At 37.8% G+C, this 22930-nt stretch overlaps 1 pseudogene; it reads left to right on the plus strand.

Moving 5' to 3' along the window:
* The first annotated feature begins 22174 nt into the window (after positions 1 to 22174).
* LOC119619902 (small nucleolar RNA U3) lies at positions 22175 to 22250 on the plus strand (annotated as a pseudogene).
* The last annotated feature ends 680 nt before the right edge of the window (positions 22251 to 22930 follow it).

The following is a 22930-nucleotide window of genomic DNA, read 5'->3' on the forward strand; positions in this document are numbered from 1 at the left end:
TGCCTTCTCATTCCAAATTGCTACAGATTTCAATTTATAGGTCCAATGTGGCAAGTAAGACTAAGAAACTTCCAAATGAATCCTTTGGGCTCCACATATTTCTCCCTGATGTCATTGTATAATAGTAGCCCTACCTCCTACTCTTGATCAGGCCTATTATCCATGATGGTAAGGCAGTTCATCTTTTCACCTGCTGGTCCTTGAGCAAAAGATATTAAATGTACTGATGGCAATCCTAAGTTATTGCTCAATGGGAAGGACTAAGAGTGTTCTTTCTTTGAGGGCCATGGCCTCTGATCCTGGTAGAGCTCAAAGTTGCATATATGAGTCATACAAAATGTTCCAGTAGATCATAGGGGATGATGGTGAGCATAGCCATACCTTCTTCAGTGACTTGGTTCCTGGACCCTGCATCCTTCCTATTGAAGAAGTAGTACTATCAAATGCTCTCTAATTAAAAATACATTGTATTCTATAAAGTTGACATCTTTTTAGCATGATCCCTCCACACTGGCACTTCAGCTGTGCCTTTAGAAGGCCTTTCCAATATTGTACAGAGTTGGCCACCTCTGGATGGAGGGGTATATGTGATGACAGATGAATCACGTAGTCATAGGCTCAATCCTACACCTCCTTCTCTGGACAAAGCGTACGCAGTATGAGATTCTAAGTCTATAGATCAGTTATTCCATTAGTTCCTGAGTAATGGTGATAGCTGATCCTTTACAGGTGGGAAAAGTAAACCCATGCTTGAAGTAGTTTTCTGTCCCAGTGAGGATAAACTACCAGAACTTTTATGAAAGAAAGTGCCTGATGCATTCAGTTTCCCATCAAGTAGCTGGGTGGTCTTCTTGAAGAATGGCCTTATCAGGGGATCAGGGTTGGTTTTGCTCCTGATGAATTGGACACTCACAAGCAACAATATCTGGTTTGAATTTTTGTCCCTGTCCAAATCTCATCTCGAATTGTAATCCCCAGTGTTGGAGGAGGGGCCTAGTGGGAGGTGATTGGATCATGGGGGTGGACTTCCACCTTGCTGTTCTTGTGATAGTGAGTAAACTCTCATGAAATCTGGTTGTTTAAACGTGTGTAAGCACCTCCCGCTTCTCTCTCTTCCTCCTCCTTCGGCCAAGTAAGACGTGCCTGCTTTCTCTTCACCTTCTGCCATGATTGTAAGTTTCCTGAGGTCTCCCCAGCCATGCTTCCTGTACAGCCTGCAGTATTATGAGTCAATTAAACTTCTCTTCTTTATAAATTACCCCGTGTCAGCTAGTTTTTTTATAGCAATGCAAGAACAGACTAATGCAATATCTAAACCAGCTTTGGCAAATGAGATTCCCTCATGTTAGATCCCTAGATAGTCTTCCTCTCTGCTGCCATGGTCACTCTATTTATGTGATTATATTGTCAGTAATGAGGTGGTCAATGATAAAGCCTTGCTAATGTCATTGGCTGAATTGTTTCTTCCTTTGATTGTTCTGTGGGTTTCTGTGGGGAAATACTGGTCTGTGATAACGTGATAGAAAATTCTTTACACTTTGTGTACACTCTCATATGTTCATCTATGTGCCTCTACCCCATATCTCTTTGTTTCTGATTTTAGTGTCTTTTTTCTTTCAGACCACTGACCACATGGCCAGGTCATTGACCACTGCTCAGGAATCTGTAGATATTCTCATCTTAGGACATTTCCTTTTCATAAAAAGGAATGACCAGGTACACTGCTCACATCTCTGTCCTCTTCATGGCTTTTCAAGGCCACCCCGGAATATAGCTGGAATGCAGTGGTGTCCATTTTTGACTTACATCCATGCTTCGAGTTGGCCCATCCATAACATAAGCTTAATTTTTACCTCCTTTTTCAGCTGGCCACACAGGACCTCCCATATGACCATAAATGTAAGCTGGAGGGGGAAGCACCGATGCAACTGTACTTGGTGATGAGGGATTCTGGGCCAAATATTCATGTCGTCTGCCCCTGATTAAGCTTGAACTCAGATGCACCATCTCCATCTTCAGTGAATTTCTGCCATGTATGTCCAGCATTATGACTTGGAAGGTCTAACAGAATGTATCTCGTAATTAGCAATTCCAAGCACATGGTGACATTATTGTGAACTGTTCTGATTTTCTTTCCTAATTAGAACAAAAAAGAATACAGTTACCAAATCAATGGTCATATACCATGTACCTGAGGCCTTATTAATCTGCTCAAGCAATAGCAGCACATCTGGAACAGCAGAAGCCATCAGGGCTACTATTTGAATATAATCTATGTTCATTCTCCAATACGAATCAAATAGTGAATTAAATGGATATCTGGTAACAACCAGCAACCCTTCATCCGTTTGGTCTTTAATGGTGGTGTCTCTGCCCTTTTTCCTAGGAAACAATATTGATTTTTTAGTTACTTTCTTGGACAAAGAGAGACAATTTTATAGGCTCCCATTTTTCCTTTCCCATTGCGATATCACTTACTGAATAAACCAGATGCTCAATATGGTGATTGCTCTAATTGCCAAGTCTAGAAAAAGTTACTGGGTGTGTTCATAAGGAGGCTTTTTCTTACTGGGTGTGTTCATATGGAGGCTTTTTCTTAAGCCTCCATTCTAAAAAGAGAGCCTGTGACTACTCTTTTGTTCTTTAGGTATTAACATCAACATAGACCTCATGTCAAATAGTCCTTGAAACTTCTTGGTGATTGCTATATTGCAAATGTGTCCCCCATGGGTCATGTGTTAAACACTTATTTCCCAATGCAACAGTGCTGGAATATGGGGCTTCATAATAGGTAATTCGGTCATGAGGAGTCTGCTATCATGAATAGATTAATGTCATCATGAAGAGAGTAGGCTAGCTATAAAATTGAGCTCACCCCTCTCTTGCTCTATTGTTCTCACTTTCTGTTGCTCTTCCATCTTCTGTCATGAGATGAGGCAGCAGGAAAGCCCTTGCAAGAGGCCAGCACCATACTCCTGGACTTCCCAGCCTCCAGAATCATAAGCCAACTAAATTTCTTTTATTGTAAATAATCCATCCTATGGTATTCTGTTATAGCACCATAAAACAGACTAGGGCAGTAGTGATCCCCCTTTTCTCAATATATGCCCACCTGATTAAATGTCTGTAAGTCCTTTGGGAAAGGACTAGGAGAATTATCAGGGTATATTTTTGCCATGACATTGTATGGTTCTTCTGGTAGGGGTTTATCATTCCTAAGTCTATGGGTTCTGCATCTGAATGTTGGTTCAGATCTGACCACTAAGCAATACATTGTCAGTTATAATTGAAATGATCACCTTCAGCCTTTTGCTCCTCCATTCTTGTCCTTCTGTTCCATTATAGACATTAAACAGCACTTCTGCTGGCTGCCCATTAATTTTCCCCTAGGGACACTGTACTCTATTAATCATTTCCATGACTTTCCAATTCAAGCCACTACTCTCCAATTCAAGCCCTCATAAGCTGATCCTTAAATATTGTTATGACAAGTGAAGTCTTCTGCCTTCTGTTGTTTAAATGTCACCAACTGACTTCTATTACTTTAGAGCTCCATTACTCCTATGGCTGTTTAGAAACTTAGACCTGTGACAACCTCTCTATACTTCGCTTTGAATCTCCAGAAGAAAACCACCGCTTAAATTCTTTGTGATGTTTGTAGCACTCTCACCAGGGCATTGCTGGCAGTCTTGGTGAATGGCGTGTCCTCTGAGCCCACTCATGGAACATAATTCTCTGGTAAGTATTCTGGTCAAATATAATGTATCTATTCTATCATGCCCACTTCCTGCTTTCTCTGGTTACTTTGTCTTCTCTGTCAGGGCAACTCAGGCATTCCATTTCACTGCGAGTTGGCCATCAATTTATGCAGTCTTTATACAATTTATGCAGGCTTCTTCTGGCAATGAGATTACCTGATCCCCCAGAAATGCCCCCCAGTCACTGCATTCTTGCTGATCCAACCTTAAAGTCCAGCCCAATCTGATCAAGGCTCATGCTGGTACATCCAGCTTATGCTTGCATTCTTTAGATCTCTTTCTTTCCTTAACATTTCTTTCTTCTTGTATCATGTCCAAAATCTCCCCTGCTGGGATCATGTTATATTAGCATTATCAGCCTGGCAGTCAGAACAGAAGATAGAGGAACATCTTAGAGGGCACCTGTAACCTAGTTTGGAAGATGCTGTTGCTGCATCTTTTAGCACAACAGAAGTACCAGCTCTTATCAGGGAAGGGTAGGTCATGTCTAAAAGTCCAGGAGTCTGGGGAGAAGGAACAGGTCACACAGTCAACATCCTCATGGGCATTAAATGTCTTGGTTCAATGTTTCAGAATTCCAGTTTTCCCACCAGGACCCTGACCTTTGCACAATAGACATACCTGCCTTCATTGAGTGTCCAAAAGTCTTGGGAGGTTTGCAGTTCCACTGATTGAGTTGTAAGCTTGTCATTCAACTATATCTCTTCTTTTACTGCAAGAGAGAAGGCTCTTTTCATAAGCCGTCACAGAGCTCTTTGGTTCTCACACTTAGCCATAAACTGCTAATAGTCCTCAGTCTTCTTTACTCTTTTGAAGGACATCAGTACAACCTAGAATCAATATCACTATGCTGTTTTTATAGACATTGCTTTCCCCCATGTTTTCAAATGCCTGAATGAGCACATCAGCCACAGCAATCTCCTCCGTGGGAATATTTTCCCAGGCTACTACCAGGGAAATCCTTACCAATGGAGGCATTACCTTGAGCCAGGTACTATCTATCCCACCAACGAACCAAGATGGTGTCCTCTTTATTTCTGGGTGGCGAGTGACCAAGTTCAGCGTCATCATCTTACTGCGTATCTTATCAGACCCCTCCTGGGTCCAGTACAACTTGTGTTAGTCTGGATGCTCTAAAAGTAGCCTCCCTCCATGTTGGAATTAAATATGCAATGATTTTATTCAGAGAAATACCTGTGACAGAAATGAGTGGAGGAGGCACCTGAGAAGAGTATTTCAGACCACAGTTTCTGAGACTTTTGATCAATTATGCTCCCTGTAGTTGGATATCTATAACACACATTCTCATAGCTGCCACAGATATGTACATTAATGTCATTATCCTATGTTCCAAATAAGAAAATGAACACAGTGATTGAGTCACTTGCCTAAAGAAATATCAAACAGAGGACCTGGGAGATATTCCAGCAGTTTTGCTTCAGCATCCATAATTTTAACCAGTTTTCTAGGCCCTAAAATAATAAAAACCAGCAGTTCATGTCACAAAGATTGTCCAAAAGGCCCTGTTAGGGACTAAACTGTGCTCTCCCCACTCTGCAATTAATATGATGAAGCCTTAACCTCCAGTGTGACTATATCTGGACACAGAGTCTTTGGAGAAGTAAAGTTAATTGGTATCATAAGGGTGCGGCTCTAATCTGAAAGGACTGGTGTCTTTACAGGAAGAGGAAGAGACACCAAATGGCTGTCTGTACACAAGCAGATGGAGGAAGGACCACGTGAGGACACAGCAGGAAGGAGGTTGCCTGGAAGCTGATGAGGGAGGCCTTATCAGAAATCAACCTTGCTTTCTGCCTGATCTTGGACTTCCCGCCTCTGGATCTGTAAGAAAACAAATGTCCCTTGTGGCCAGGCACAGTGGCACATGCTTATAATTCCAGCACTTTGGGAGGCTGAGGCAGGCAGATCACCTGAGGTCAGAACCAGCCTGGCCAACATAGTTAAACCTTGTCTTACTAAAAATACAAAAAAAAAAAATTAGCCAGACATGGTGGCATGCACCTGTAGTCCCTGCTACTCAGGGAGGCTGAGGCAGGGGAATCACTTTAACCCGGGAGGCAGAGGTTGCAGTGAGCTGAGGTCACACCACTGCACTCCAGCTTGGGTGACAGAGGGAGACTCCATCTCAAAAAAAAAAAAAAAAGAAAAGAAAAGAAAAAAAAGAAAAGAAATATCCCTTGCTTAAGCCACTCAATCTGTGGTACTTCGTTATGGAAGCCCAAGAAGACTCATACAGATCCATCATTAAAAATAAGAAAATTACAACAAAATTAAGAGTCACTAATATAAAGGGATGGATTATAGGTAGTTTATCTGATGGTATTTGTTTTTGAAACAGAAGAACACCTCACACTGGTGAGGACCACCTGACTGCAGCTGAGGAACACTGCAGGCAGAGGAGAGTTCACTGGGGCAGCACTCTCCATCCAGCTCACCCATCTACATTCAAATCTTCTGTTCTTCTCTCCTGGGAAAACAAACCACAACTCATCATGTGTGCCAGGCTAGCAAAAATTTCCCTAGAAGCCTGGAAATAATCACACCCTGAAACTGGGTTAACTAGGCTGCAATTTCAACAACACACATAGTCACACACACTGTTTCCTTATTTTCTCCTGTAAATTGGAGATAACAGAGCTTCAGCAAATATATGCCATTGATATCTATTAATCAAACATTAAGTATTTGCTGGACACCAAATGTCATCCTGGCAGTAAAACAAATCAGTTCACTATACGGATCTGTCTAGTCTTCGGCATTTTATTGAATTCTCAGCAAAAACAAATAAACAAAACAAAACAAACAGTAGGCAAGGAAAAGACTCTAGAAATGAATGACTACCTCACTTTTGGTCACTCTTCAACCAGTATGGCCAGCAGTCCAAATTAGCACTCTGACCCTACAGGTATCAGTCTTTGAAGAAATATTGATGAAGTTGCTTGACCAGTGATTCCCTGACACTGAGGATCAGTGGGTGAAGAAGACGCCATCACTGCAGAGATGACTTTCAGTAACTAGCTACCCATGCCTGAATACATTCATGCTCCTCAATGTGGATTCCTGGGACAGTCATTTTCGGTAATTCAGTCTGCTTATTCAAAATATTCTCAGCTGAGACATACTACGTATCAGAATATGGACAGAAGGGAAGAAGATGCATTTACAAGTCACCTTCTCCTCCAACACACTAACCCTGTAACTATTATGCACAATCAAGTATGAGAATTACCGGTACAAATAAATGTAGTAGGAATGGAAGAGGGTGTATCTAGTGAATGAGACCGAGAAACTAGAGTCTCCAGGTAGCCTCCTCATGGTGCTAGGTAGTTTGTTCAGGTTTGGACAAGATACAACCAGAGGTTACCAACGTGGGGAATGGGACTTGTAAGAGTCAGTATGCCATCAGGGTCTTTTTAAGGAAAGTCTGAGTTTGGAGAGAGATTCAGTATCCTCAGGGAAGCTGAGTAAAATCAGAAAACAAAGGCAGAGGCAAAATTGCCCCAGAGTCAGAAGATGTGTAAAACTCAGTGGGCATTTCTGTTGTGCAGATGTAAGCCCTGACCACTGAATACTATATTTAAGAATTTCAGGTTAATCTTAGGTCTAATTTATTGCTAAGGTAAAGCTCTTTGTGTATTCATTACCTTTATTCAGATTGTTTCAATGGATGGTGAGGGATAAACTAGTCTTGCTTTGACCACAACACAATAAAATTAGAAATAAACAACTAAAGAACAGCTCAAAATGAAATTACATATGTCTATAATTTTTTTTTTTTTTTTTTTGAGATGAAGTTTCGCTCTTGCTGCCCAGGCTGGAGTGCAATGGCGTGACCTCAGGTCACTGCAACCTCCACCTCCCAGGTTCAAGCTATTCTCCTGCCTCAACCTTTCCACTAGCTGGGATTGCAGGCGTGCACCACCATGCCCGGCTAATTTTGTATTTTTAGTAGAGATAGGGTTTCTCCATGTTGGTCAGGCTGGTCTCAAACTCCCGACCTCAGGTGATCTGCCCACCTCAGCCTCCCAAAGTGCTGGGATTACAGGCGTGAGCTACCGGGCCTGGCCATGTTTGTTGCAAAATTATGAATTTTGTAACAAATCACTAATTCACAATTTTATTGAAGAGAGTGTCTTAAAAATCATAGACATAGAAATAATTATCAGTGAAAACACTGTATAATAATATTTGTGAGATAGTTCTAAAGAAATGTTTGTGTATAACTCTAAACATATTTCCTAGAAAACGTGAAATGTTGAAACTATAGAACTGAGCACTCACATCAAGGACCTGGAAAAAAGGAAATGTAGCAACCCCTTTAGTAATAAAGTTAAAGGAAATAATAAATATAAGATCAAGACATATAAATTAGAGAATTAGAAAATGAATTCAATGATAATATATTGACAACTTGAGTCTTTGAAAAGATCAATAAGATATCCAAAGTTTTAACATATGGAACAAGAAAAAAATAAATTGCAAACAAACAAAATACATTAACGAGGAGAAGGACAATTATAGATTCAAGAGAGGTTAATAGAATCATAGAGGAAAATATTGATCAAATATACACGCAATTGCCTACATAAAATTGATGTAAATATATTAGACACGGTATTGTGCAAATGGAAATAGAAACCTCAAAGGAGCATATGGCTTTAAAGAGCTGAGCAATAAGACTAATGAGAAACATCTTCCATTCTGCCCTGAAGGCCCCTGACCCAAATGACTTCTACCAAAATTTCAAGGAACAGAGAAAGTCAAATCCACTCAGTCTGTTTTACAAGATGTTTATAAACATAATGTCAAAACCTTAAGAAGTAGACTAAAAGACAGGAACTATAAGTCCATTTTATTTGTAACTACAGTTTTGCAAATATTAAATATAATATTTCTAAGTTATTTATTACACACAAGAGTCGTTAGCTAAAATAGTCACAGGTATTGGATTTTATCTGCACATATTTAGCAAAGCATATGGTATTTTCTTCTTTAATCTATTCATGTGGTAAGTTACATTTACAGATTGACTTAATTGCTGGGATGTATATTTATCAGAAAATATTTGTTAAGATCCGGAAGGAGATAGTACACAAAAGTCTATGACTCTGATTTTTGCTTGTGATATTGATAATTTGAAAGCCACACTGTCTATAACTGGAAACATTGATAAAGAAAATAGGACGAATGCATACAATAAAAGAGTACGTAGCAGTATGAAGCATCCTATAGCCTTGAGTGATAAAATAGAATAAAATGTATAGCATAATTTAATACATGTTAAAATACATATGCATATGAATGATACTTCTTAATTAAAGGAGGCATATATAACCAACATAATAATGCATGTATTAAGTACCTTATAGAATATGTCTAATGGGGGAAAGGAAGGAAATTGTTTGCAGTGAACAATGAGAAATAAAATACAGAAGAGAAAAATAAAATGGAAAGCCAACATCTTTATATGAACTAATGAGATGGCGTACTTTGAATTGAGGAGTCTACAATTTCAAACCTACCTACCTGGGGAGCACCAAATTTTCAAAATAAAAATAAAATAGGAAGAAATGTCATTTTAGACTATGACTCACTGCCCTTCCTCCTATATATGGTAATTATCCCCACACATTTAAAGATACATTTTTTAGGCACCTTGAATTTCTGTTGGTTCAATTGTAATGTTATATTTTTATGGAAACTGACAGTGATATTCTAAATGTGTATTTGAGTGCACAACTGTGATGGGTCAACTTGGATAAGTGCCAACATAGATAGCCTGTAGTACCCAGTAGTTCAAAACTAATGCAAAGTGTTGCTGTGAAGCTGTTTCACGGATGTGATTAACGTGTACAGCCAGTTGACTTGGATAAGGAGATTGTCTTCTATAATGTGAGTAGGCCTGATCCAATCATTTGAAAGGGGCTACAAGCAGAACTGAAGTTTCCCCAACAAAAAAGAAATTCTGCCTCCCAACCGTTTGCTCCCACCTGAGACTTTCCAGGCTGTTGGCCTATCCTGTGAATTTCAGACTTGTCCTGCCATACCCCACAAACACATAAGTCAATTCCATGAAATAAATCTGCGTGTGTATGTGCATGTATGTCTCTGTATGTCTGCGGTCTATGCATCTGTGTGTTTGTGTATGTGTGTGTGTGTGCACCCATCTCTTATTGACTCTGTTTCTCTGGTGGAATCCTGACTTACAAAAACCTCCAAACTTTAATTACCAAAAGACAACAATTAAAATTATGAACAAAATGATCACTAATTTCAATATTAATGTTGAATTTGGTATAAAGTGCCACAAATCCCAAAAAAACAAATATAGTTGACCATTGAACAATGCAGAGATTAGGAGTACTGGAGGTCCCACACAGCACACAGTCATAAATCTGTGTACAATTTTTGACTCCCCCGGAGTTTAACTACAAATAGGCTACTGTTAACCAGAATCCTTACCAATAATATGAACAGCTAATTAACACTTTTTTAATGTTAAATGTATTATATCTAGTATTTTTACAATAAACTAAGCTAGAGCAAAGGAAAGGAGATTAAGAAATTCATAAGGAAGAGAAAATATATTTACTATTCAATTAGTAGAAGTGAATCATCATAAAAATCTTCACTTTATTATTATCCTTACACTGAATAGGCTGAGGAAGAGGAAAAGTAAGGGTTGGTCTTGCTGTCTCAGGGCAGCAGAGGCAGAAAAGGTGGAGAAGGTAGAAGGGAGGTAAGAGAGTCAGGCACACTTGGTGTAATTTTACAAAAATACATTGTATTTTCTATCTTATTTTCTGCTTTTACATTTCTCTAAAAATATTTCTATATGCTACCAATCCTTCCATCATTTGCTTTAGTTTCAAAGCCTATATCATAGAAGGATCTATGTCATACAAAGTCAAAAGCAGTCTTGAATAATGAAAACCCTTCCGCCAGATTATCTAATATCAATTTGTCAAATTTTTTTGACAGGATCTTGCTCTGTCACTCAGGCTGGAGTGCAGTGGTATGATCTTGGCTCACTGCAACCTCCTCCTCCCAGGTTCAAGCGATTCTCTTGCCTCAGCCTCCAGAGTAGCTGGGACTATAGGCATGCGCCACCACCCCCAGCTAATTTTTGTATTTTCAGTAGAGACGGGGTTTTGCCACATTGGTTAGGGTGGTCTTGAACTCCTGGCCTCAAGCGATCCACCTACCTCGGCTTCCCAAAGTGCTGGGACTACAGGTGTGAGCCACCATGCCTGGTCTTGGCACTGCTTTATAAATTTCTTCTTCCTCATTGTCTGATACTGGTTCAGAGGCACTCATCTCCATCAAGTCTACCTCTGTTAATTCCTCTGGTGTGGTGTCTATTAGCTCTTGAATTTCTCTAAGATCTGTACCTTGAAAACCTTCCACCTACCCTTTTTTTAAATTTTTTTCCTGCCATATCCACAATCTCTTCAATAATTTCCTTGATTGATTCTGTTGTAAATCTCATTATTCAGTTTTCTCCAGCAGGAATTCATTGTGTAGGGCTTGATGGCTTTTGAGTCTCTTTCTATAGCAAACAATGGCATCTTCAATAGGGTAATTCTTCCAGACTTTTATGATGTTTCCCCTTTATTTGAGTTATCTTCCATAACATTGATAATCCTTCCCAAAGAGTATCATGTGTTGTGAGCATTAAAATCTTTATGACTCCCTATCTAGAAGCTGAACTAGGGATGTATTTGGGACCAGAAGACCACTTTGATGCCTTCAGTGTTGAACTGATGGGGTTCTGCCTGGCCAGGGGCATTGTCCAGTATCAAAGGAGCCTCAAAAGGCAGTCCTTTACTGGCACGGTACTTCTGGACTCCAGAGAGAAACCATCAGTGAAACTAACCCAGAAAAAGGGTTTTTAGTGTCCAGGCCTTCTTGTACAACCAAAAATTCTGGCAACTGGTTTATCTTTCCCCTTCAAGGCTCAAGGGGTGAGCAGCTTTATAGATAAGGGTAGTCCTAATCATAAACCCGACCGCATTTGCAGAAAACAGTAGAGTTAGCCTATAACTTTCTGACTTAAATTCTGGTGCTCCCTTTTCTTCTTTACTAATTAATGTCCTTTGCAATTTTTTTCCAGAATAAGGAACTTTCATTGTTAAAAACCTGTTCAGGCAGATATCCTTTTCTTCAGTGATTTTCTTAATGGCATCTGGGAACTTCTCTGCTGGCTCTTGGTCAGCAGAAGCTGCTTCCTCTGTTATCTTGACTATTTTTTTTAAGCCAAACCTTTTTCTAAAATTATGAAGTTATCCTTTCCTGGCATTAAATTCCCTAGCTTTAGATCCTTCACTTCCTTTTGCTTTAAGTTGTCATATAATGGCTTCAGTTTTTCACAAATCTTATTAGTCTATAGGTATCCCCTTTTTTTATAGTAATCCTGCACCCACATAAAAACTGCATTTCAACACAAGATAAAAATGCATTTCTCAAAAAGTGCAAGGTTTTTGCACTTGCTAGCATAGCAGCAGCAATGGCTTCATGAATTTCCTTTTCTCTTTTTTTACAAAGGTCCTTATGTGGGATCCATTTATCTTGAAATGGCAGGTAACCACAGCTGCAGACCTCAATCCATGGTACATATCAAGCACTACAACTTTTTCTTGTAATGTCATGACTTTTCTCTGCTTTTGGGAGGCACTTCCAGCATCATTAGTGGCACTTCGTATGGCTCCCATGGTGTTATTCAAGGTTACGATATTACACCAAACACGATGAAAAATACCTGAGAACTGTAAGAGACCGCTTTTACTGTGATAGGCAATTTGCTGGAAAGATAAACTACTCATGCAGAGATGACTGGCTTTACTAGGTGTTTTAAACAGATACTCACAACGTTGTAAGCAGATACAACACTTGAGTTCATCACAATAGCAACAGAAGATGGCTACAAATTATCACAGTAGATGCACTACAGTGAATTTTATGCAGTTTTGATTTAATACTGCATCCTTATGTTTGTTTACATTTCTCTCAGCTGCAAATGGTGCCATACACAGTCTGTGTTTGTGTGCATAAGTTTTGATAAAGTTTTACTTTTTATAATAGATTTGTGTATTTTTTGTGGTAGTAAATGACATAACATATAAGTATCTACACATATTTTATGCATCCATGACATACATAATATATTCTTAATTTTTAAGATGTTTGTAGCCTATGCTGTTTGTCTGAGTTTTTTTCAAACTGTCACAACTCTCCACAAAATTTTGCAATATAGTTATTGAAAAAAAAACTTGCATATAAATGAACCTTTAAAGTTTAAAGCCATATTGTTCAAGGGTCAACCATAGGCTTTTTTGATTGATTTCATTTCTATGATGAATCAAATGTGTTTTGAATTTCTGACGTTGCTGTAGGAAGGTGATTTTATGTATGAGTCTGTACTCAGAGATTTACTTCATTTTATGAAAATTACCTCTTCATATTCTCAAAAGTTAGGTATCGATACCTATCTTCAGAGTTGCAAGTATATGCAGAGTCAGGAAATTTCAGGTAGGCAATTGTTAAGCTTATGTGGTAACAATAATTTGTTATTAACAGCAAAAATTTTCTTAACTTTTGTCTATTTGTGAACTGCTTGCTTTCACATTCAGTATTTAGCCAGTAACTCTTTCATTTTGGCATGCTCTGTTTTCAGATATGCTGAAAGCCTTAGTTTTTCTTTGTAATTTCAAAATCTTTGCTCAACTCTCTCAGCAAAACAATTCTTCCTTTACTATCCCTTGGGGAGATTGGACCAAACTGTCAATAGTTCTTTCTTTGAAATGTCAGTTTTGCCATTTGAATATTTAAGCCATCATGGAGGAGGTCAGAAAAAAGAAAAGCATCCACTAACTTTATTCTTTCATCGATCTCTTCTGCCCCTTTTTCTGCTCCCACTTGCGGTGTAGTTTCTGTGTCTGGGTACATCTGTGTGGCTAGGAATTGGCTAGACTTTAGAACTGCTGACTCTCCCTGCCTGGTGCCCTGGTGTCACCTGCATGATCCTGGCCATGGAGGACGGAGCGCCTCTGTTTCTCCCAGTACTTTCAGTTCTTTGTGAGCTTACCTTCTCTGCTTGTTCCAGTTAAAAGTCAGTCTGATTGACTTTCCTTGGAGGTCACTCCCTGTACCTCTTTCTCCTTCAGCCACTTGAACCTTCTATTCTTCTCTTTGACAGATAAGCAAATGTGTTTACTAGAAATATTACACATTCGGAAACAAAATATTTTGAATACACATTCGTTTCTGAATGCACACATTTATCGTCTCCCCTAAACAGGTCTTGAGATGTAGGTAAGCGAAAACCAAAACTTATATAACAAATACAGTCGTAACAGAAATAAAACGTTTTCTTCACTGGATCATATAAAGGAAAATACAGACCTTATTTGCTTTGTAGTCTTGGACAAATTATTTAACAGAACATCATCAGTAAAATGGGAATGATAGATATCTTGTACAATAATTTAATGATTACATATGTAAAGTGCCTGGTGCATGTTTAACCAATGGTAGTTTGTTAATACTAAAGTATTATTAACTTTCCTTCCAGAAGGGACTTAAGTACATCCTCACAATTTATTATCTCTTCTCTGTGATCTACAAACCAGAATCACAAGATGGGCTGAGAACCTCACCTCTATCCTCCTTAAAGTGACTTCCCTACCCATGCTGCCTTAATCTGTTTTCATACCTGAGACTGGGCAATTTACAAAAGAAAGAGGTTTATTGGACTTACAGTTCCACATGTCTGGGGAGGCTTTACAATCATGGCAGAAGGCAAGGAGCAGCAAGCCACGTCTTCCACAGATGGCAGCAGGAAAAAAGGAAAAAAAAAAAAAAAGCTTGTGCAGAAAAACTCCCATTTTTTAAAACCATCAGATCAAATGAGACCCATTCACTATCACAAGAACAGCGTGGGAAAGGCCCCACCCCCATGATTCAATCATCTCCCACCAGGTCCCTCCCACAACACGTGTGAATTATGGGAGCTATAAGATGAGATTTGAGTGGGGACACACAGCCAAACTATGTCACATGGCTTCGTGAAGCGTTAATAGTGGAGCATCTTTGTTCCCTGCAAGTTGTTCAAGTGTCTTGACCCTGGAATATCAAAATGAAAACATCATTGCTATCTTCCCCAGGAGTCTCATTCAATTTGGACTTTCATATAAAATTGTCAATGTATAAATACAAATTAGGCAACCCCCTACCCCTTAGAGAAGAGACAAATGTACTTTTGTCTATTCTTTACAAAGATTTTAAGCTGATATAGCTGGAGAGGTTAATTTGTGACTGATTGTATTCAACATAGCCAGCAACTTATATATTTGGAGTGTATTTAGTTTGAGGATCTACCTTTGAATTTTTTCACTGAATTGAAAGACACATATGTAGTTGAGCTTCTGCTGCCTTTTTTTTTTAAACCCAATGAAGTACTACCTAGATGGCAAAGAGATCCAGCAACAGAATTCAGAAGAAGAAATGAAGTAAAACAGAGCTAGACCCAGAACCCATACTACGGACTTGACCTTCAGGTTCCTGCTGTTACACAGAACGCATCACTATTAATTGGAGGAATAGCAAGACAGCCAACGAGCAGAGGGCTGGACCTCACTCATTCATAGAGACCTTGGCCTTTTCAAAACCTGTCCCTCCTCCACAGCCACCGAGATTGGTGGGATGGGAACCTGAGAAAGGAGAGGACTTCAGAGCATGCCAAGCCCCTCCATTTGAAACACTTCTCACTAATTTCGAAAATAAAAAATGACAAGAGTTACAGAATCAGTACTAGATGGGAACAAAGAGGTTGGGACCCAGTCAAGAAGGGAGATTTGACACAGAAGACTTGAAAGCAATGATTGAAATAAAAGGAAAATGTTTCATGTCTGTATCCCCAAAGTAGTTTAGACGCCACCATAAGCCAACTGACTGCATGATCACTTCTATTTATTCTCATAAATACTATGTACCAATATGAATAGTACTTTATGCAGGATCCAAAAAATATTTAAAAACTACAATTACATTTACATAAAATAGACATAAATTAGGTTAGCTTGAAATAGATCAATATTTTTAAGTAAGTTACATTTGGATGGTAAAATATTTATGTGTTTTTTTGTCTTTTTCTCCATTCATCACATATTTCATAAAGTGTTTATGTTGGCTTATAAATTAAAATATAATTTTATACACCATAAGGATGACTTAAAATTATCCATTCCTATCTCTCACCTAAGTTTTCATCTAACTGACATAAAATCTCTATCCTTCCCTTCTTACTCAAATTCCTTACCTTTGTTCTCTCTGCTTTTCCACTTGGCATCTCCCATTCAGCCTTCAACCCTAGCTTTTACCTTTGAAATTGTACACAGTCTATTCTTATGAAAATAAAAGTCTTCCCTCCTGAAATTCATCCCATGCAGAGCCCTAGGAATGATCATCTTAAAACTAAGATCTTATTACATCCACTCTTCCTTTCGAAAAACTGTCAATGGCTTAGCTTCCCATTGCCTATGTTATGAAGAACTCATTTTTGCATTTAACATAAAGCCTTTCTTTCTCCCCCTCTCTGCTCTTAATCACTCCTTCACTCCCATTTATTTTTATCTCTTTTCTGCCTGTCTCTCTAGCCTCACCTGTCAACTCATCTTTTCTTCAAAATTTACAGCCCAATGACACTAGTATGATTACAGCTCCCTACAAACATAATCTGATGATTTGTTCTTCGTTTCTTTTAGGCTTGCAAAATATTTCCTTCTTTCTGGGAAGGGCCTCCCCCTTCTCTTGCTTCCAAGATTCCTACAGTCTCGTTGAGTATTGAGCTCATCCAGGAAGCCTGTCCTGAGACTCAGGATTGTTGAAGTGCTCTTTCTTTGTGCTTTCATTTCCTCGTTAAAACTGTTATGGAATTATCATTTTTTGTTTGTTTATCTACGTCCACCGCTAAACAATGATAAATTTGGGAGCAGAGATAATGTCTTGTTCCCCTTTGTATCTCCGGTGTTTAGAATATTGCCTGGCACATAATCTGATTTTAGTTTTTAAAATGAAAGAATTAAATCATTAAACTACATTTATAAGTTGCATTTATTCTAACAACTATAAATTTGGTTGAGCACTATCATATAGCTCATAGATTGAATGGCTATCCACAAAAGATGTCATGATAAATTTGATTAGATGTTTTGTTACACGGAAAGGAAAACACACATTGATTATACCATTCTCTTAGGGGCCACGTTAGAAATGATGTTGAGAGAGGAAATGACATGGGTCTGTTATGATCCCATATGTGGCCTGAGTTGGGCACACTCACATGAGACATGATGCATTGACCTGAACCAAGTACAGAAGATGAATCATCTTTTGCTACCTCTCTCCCCTTTCCAGCCAGTCCATTTCTGTTCTACTGTCCCAGTTCCCAGATTGCTCTCCCATTCTCGTGGAAATGACTTAATCACAAATGGAACTTAATAATGGCAACTTCCCAATGAAAAATGGCCCTCAGAATTGTTCACCTTAGTCATTAAATCAGGGCATACTTATCCACCAGCTCTCCTTTCTCTTTGGTCAAGGGGATTTTTACACTTCCTGGTTTGTCTCCTGCCTCCCAGTCCACCCAATGACCCCTTCCCTTGGGGCCACTCCTGATGAAGCACAAGTCCCTGCAGGGCCCTCAGCCCATGGGGGTGGCCATATTTGGGCAGTTCCCAGTCTGTGGGCTCGGCTATCTGGGGAGCAGATTTTGGGTCTGGATCTCCCTGGGGAGTGGGTCCTGGGCTTGGATCTTTCCCTGGGGGGCCCTCTTACTCCTTCCTCTCTTGTCCTCCTCCTTTCCCATTGCAGTAAATATTTTAACGAAATGGAAAGGAAAAAAAACAAAAACAAAAGCAAAAAAACTTCCTGGTTTGTCTCACCTTGGAATGCCTGAGTAGGTCGCTACAGCACCTGTGTGGGAGCAGCACAGAGAATCCCCTGAGCAAAAAGTAAGAAATATGTGATACAGCCAAGGCACAGTATGTCAGGTTGCATTTACATAGTGATGGACAGACCAAACATAGAACAACAAGGTGGGTGAGTGAAGAAGACCTAGGTACAAAAAGTGTCTAATGTAAGCAGTAATAATAGTGGCATTTCTGGTTTTCAGTGGGTAAATAAATGAGATGCTCAGCCTCCCTAGGGCAAAGGAGGGAAAGGGAAAGCATTGTAGATGAAATAATCATTGAGTTGTACAAAATACCAGCTTCAGCCTCAATGAATTACTACAGTACAGAATGAAATGCTTTGGCAAAGTCAACGAATAAAAAGGAGAGATTTTTCTATTTCCCTTCCTTGGCATCTTACTTACAGGAATAATTTCATTCTGACTCTGTGTAATGAGGTTTATGACCCTGGGCAAGTGAATGACTTGGCTGGGCTCCAATTTCTTCATTTATAAAATGAGATGATCACTGAGTTCCATTCTGGCTCTGACATTACGATTTTATGAATCTATGTGCACACAATATACTAGAGTTTAAACTCTGAATTTCCAGAACTGTACAGGTCTGTATTATTGCATGTAACTGTTCTGATGGATTATCTAATAGGATTTTCCCAGTGCTTGGCGATGCCACTGCATTTTGGTTTTTCTTCTTCTGTGTGCTGATTATAATGATATGTTAATTGCTCTGGAATTTCCTAAATATTTATAGAAAGAAAAGCCTATGAAAAATGCATTCAGGAAAAGTAGTTTACATGGATTATATGAAAACCTTAGCATGTATGCCTTTGGAAATACTCACCTATCACTGGCCATTTAATGACAAATTTCCAGAGCTTTGTCATCAGAATTACAAATAACACTGAATGCTTTCCCGTGGCCTCCAGGTTGTTATGATCTGAGAGACTAACTCTGCTTCTGTTCCTCCTTCCACTCTCCCTCCCTTCCCTAATTCTAGCCACACTGGTTCATTTTCTGCTCCTTGATCACATTTAGGCTTTCTGCCTTAGTGTCTTAAAATTCATGTTCTTCCTGCTTGGGCTCTTCTGTTTGTCTGTATCTTCCCTTCTCCTGATTCATCTCTCAGAGCAAACATCGCATCCCTGGAGAGGCCTGCCTGAGACATCCAGTATGAATTTGCTCCTGCCACACTCTATTGCTTCATTTGATGTTCCTTTTCAGAATTATTATTGTCTTTCTTTAGCTTATGTGTAATATATTTATTTGTCTGACCCTCATAAAAGGTAAATTTCATTCTAGCTTGAATCCTGAGTTCTCAGGAGAATATCTACAACATAATAAATGTAGGATAAATATTTGTTGGCCAAATAAATAACCGCTGAGTGGTACATGGGTCAACATTCAAACGAAAAAGAACATATACAGAGCTTGAAACTAGAATGCTTGTTTCAATTCTGTCTCTCATGTGATAGCATATAATCTGGGAATAACGATTACTGTTTACTGGTTGTTGCTTATGTTTAGACTTTATATATAGTTACCTGAAATCTCTGCCTTCGAGAACATTCAAGAAGAATCCTTTCATTCTGTCATGTTTTATGTTACAGCGTGAATCTTCATCACTATTAGTGGTGAAAACTTGTGCAAGTTACTTAGCTCCCCTCAATTTCCTTATCTATGAAACTATGGTAATGACAGTACCTACCTCAGAGGTTAGATTCAGATTACTTGGGAAATACCTGACACATTGTAGCCACTATATAAGTGTGTTACTTGTTTTCATTGTGTGCCAGCTTTTCCTATTAACAACTCTGATTTAAGCCTAATCATCCTCTGAGGCAGCACTCAAACGCCAGTTCTTCTGTAAAGCCTTTACTTATATCCCTGTTTACCTATTCCTTCCCTACTACATTACACAGAACATTGGTGATTTCTTACATTTTATTCCCAAGTCAATACTTTAAAACTTGCTTATTTGTTTTTTTCCATAATATAAACTAAAGGCTCATCGTGAATTTATCTAGTACATTCATTCAATTCTAGTACATTTCTAGCCATTATTTTGTGGATAAATGTATATTTCTGCAAATAGATGGAATTCTTACCGTCTAAATATATTTAAAATATTTATTCAAAACATTTGAATAAAACAATTTTGTAAGCATCATTGGTCAAGAATAGAAGGAAAATCAATTTTCAAAAATAGATTTGAAAAAAATAATTTTAAGTCAATTGCCTTTTGATTTCAAAATACCTCAAAAGGTTTATTCTTCTTGGACTATTTATTTACTAAAATTCAAAATGAGATAACTGAGAAAAAAGTTATTGCATTAAATAAGAAAAAGCCTGTATTCTCAGTCCCAAATGAATGTATATCTGCTATTTTATCAGAAGATTTGCAATTTTAAAATAAATTCACAAGCTTTCAGGATATTTCTTGGTAAAATTAAAATAGTTATATCCAACAATGAAGTGCAGAGGCAAATACTATATACAAATCATAGTTTTCATGTATTTTTTCAGTTACAGTCAATAGTGCTAATTATATTATTTTTAAACTTTTTCTTATTTTCTTTCTTTTCTTATTTATTTATTTGTTTATTTTTTTTTTAGACAGTTTCACTCTGTCACCTGGACTGCAGTGCAGTGGTGTGAGCTCGGCTCACTGAAGTCTCAAACTCTAAGGCTCAAACAATCCTCCTGCCTCAGCCTCCAGAGTAGCTGAGACCACAGATATGTGACACCACAACTGACCAATTTTTATATTTTTTTGTAGAGATGGTATTTTCCCATGTTACCCAGGCTTGTCTCGAACTCTTGCGCTCAAGCACCTCACCCGCCTCAGTCTCCCAAGGTGCTGGGATTACAAACGTGAGCCCCTGGGCCTGGGAAATTTTTCCTAAATGTATTTAGAAGTTGAACAAGCATAATTATTTTATTTATTTCTAGTCAGTCATCTTTTCTATTTCCTGTAATGACTGATCAAAAATCCTCTATCCATTACCCCAAGACCCCAGGTATACACATGCAGGATCTTCATCTGCAGATAAAGACCATCTGATATGAGCTTTTTGATTTCCTTCTGCCTTCAGTCATAAAAATCTCAGTACTCATTTACATTTACTTCCTTTCATTCTGTGTAAAATAAAAACATCCAGTTTCAAGCTCAATCCCCTCCTACGCTTGACTGATTGGAGTAAAAAGACTATTAGATATACTGCATTTAGATACACAGTACCTGAACAGAAATCCCTGAACCTAATTTCGCTCACTTAGTAATCACAGGCCAATGGGTTATTGAATTAGCAATGTACATAGGAAAGTCCTAAATAAATGGATTGTCTTCTTCTGCTTTCATTTCCCTCTTAAATTCAAAAGTCTCTAAGACTTCAATTGTCTTTTTCTCTTAGTATCTGTTCAATGATGGATGATTCCTTTTTCTTCTGTTCCTCTCTAATATATTCAATCTCTCATTTTTAAATCTTCATCTTGTCTGTATTCAAATTACACCCCTATCAAAAACACACACAAAAAGAAGGAAACTATACCAAATTGCTTAAGATCAGTGATGAAGAGAAAACCTTAAAGCCAACAGAAAAAAAAAACCTGAATTATACACAAAGGAACAAAAACATGTATGACAGTGGTTTCTTGTAGAAATAAGACCAACCAGAAGATAGTGAAGCAAAACCTTAAAAGGAATGAAAGAAAAACATTTCAACCAACCTAATAATGTACATTTGACCAAAATTAAATTCAAAACCAAAGGCAAAGATAAAAACTTTCTCAGATCAAGGAAATGGAAATAATTCAGCAGTAGCAGACCTGCACTATAAGATATATTAAGAAAAAGAAAGGTCCTTCAGGAAAAAGAAAAGTGACAGCCACTGGAAATCCAAATTTACAACAAGAAGAGCACTAGAAATTGTCACTATGTGAATAAATAGAATTTTGTTCTCAATAATTAAATCTCTTTAAATAATAATTGTTTAAGGCAAAAATATTAACAACGAATTGTGAGTTTTGTAACATTCATCAGAAGTAAAATGTATAACCAAAAAAAAAAAAAATCACAAAGAAGAGATAAACAGAAGTATATTCTTGTAAAGTTCACAGGGAAATGGTATAATATCACTTTATGGTAGACTGGAATAAGTTAAAGATGTATGCTATAAACCCTAAAGACAAAGAAATCACTAATATAATACAATAAAGAGTTATTGTTCAAAAGCCAACAGAGCACATATAATAGAAAAATAAAAAATACCCAGTGTGTTCAAAAGATGTCAGTAAAGAGGGAAAATTGAACAATGAACACTGGAGAAAAATAGGAAATAAATAGTAGAATGATATACTTAAGGTCAAGTATATCAAAATTCACATGACATATAAATGCTTTACTTATTCCAGTGAAAAAAAAGAGATTTTCAAGACTATACTTTCAGGGATCATTTCTATAGTTTGTTACAAGAGAAGATTCTCTGAACGTGTAGAACACCGAAAAAAAGAAAAAAAAAAAAAGAGATTTTCATATTGGATAAAAAAGCAAGACCCAACTATTAGCTGTCAAGAAAAATCCAAAATCCATTTAAAATATAAAGACACAAAAAGTTAAAAATAAAAGATGGAAAAAGATGCAGTATGTTAACACTAATCCAAAATAACCTAGAGTGGCTGTAGCAATATCGGACAAAATATATTTCCAAGCAAAGAATATGAACAGAGATAAAGAAGGTGATTTCAAAATGATAAAGGAGCCAACGCATCAAGACAGCATAAAATCTTGTGTTTATGAACCTAATAATAGAGCTTCAAAATTCATGAAGCAAAAACTAACAGACCTGAAAGAAGAGATAGAAGAATCCACAATTATAGTTGGAAACTTCAACAACCCTTTCTCTATAATTGATATGACAAATAGACATAAAATCATTAAGAACATAGAAATATTGGCCAATATTATCAACCTACTTGACCATCTCACAGTTATGCAGACTACACACCTTTTCAAGTATATTGGAACATTTAAGAAAGTGTTTCATAAAAGAACTGTCAACAATCTAAAAGAAAGAAACATTTTCCAGACTAAGTTTTTCTAGAAAAAATAATAATTTATTCCTGGCCACTTACTGCACAATATTTTCAAACATTTACCTTAGATCATAACAGTTTTTCATATCAACAC

Source organism: Chlorocebus sabaeus, chromosome 25 (genome assembly GCF_047675955.1).
Source record: "Chlorocebus sabaeus isolate Y175 chromosome 25, mChlSab1.0.hap1, whole genome shotgun sequence".
NCBI lineage: Eukaryota > Metazoa > Chordata > Mammalia > Primates > Cercopithecidae > Chlorocebus > Chlorocebus sabaeus.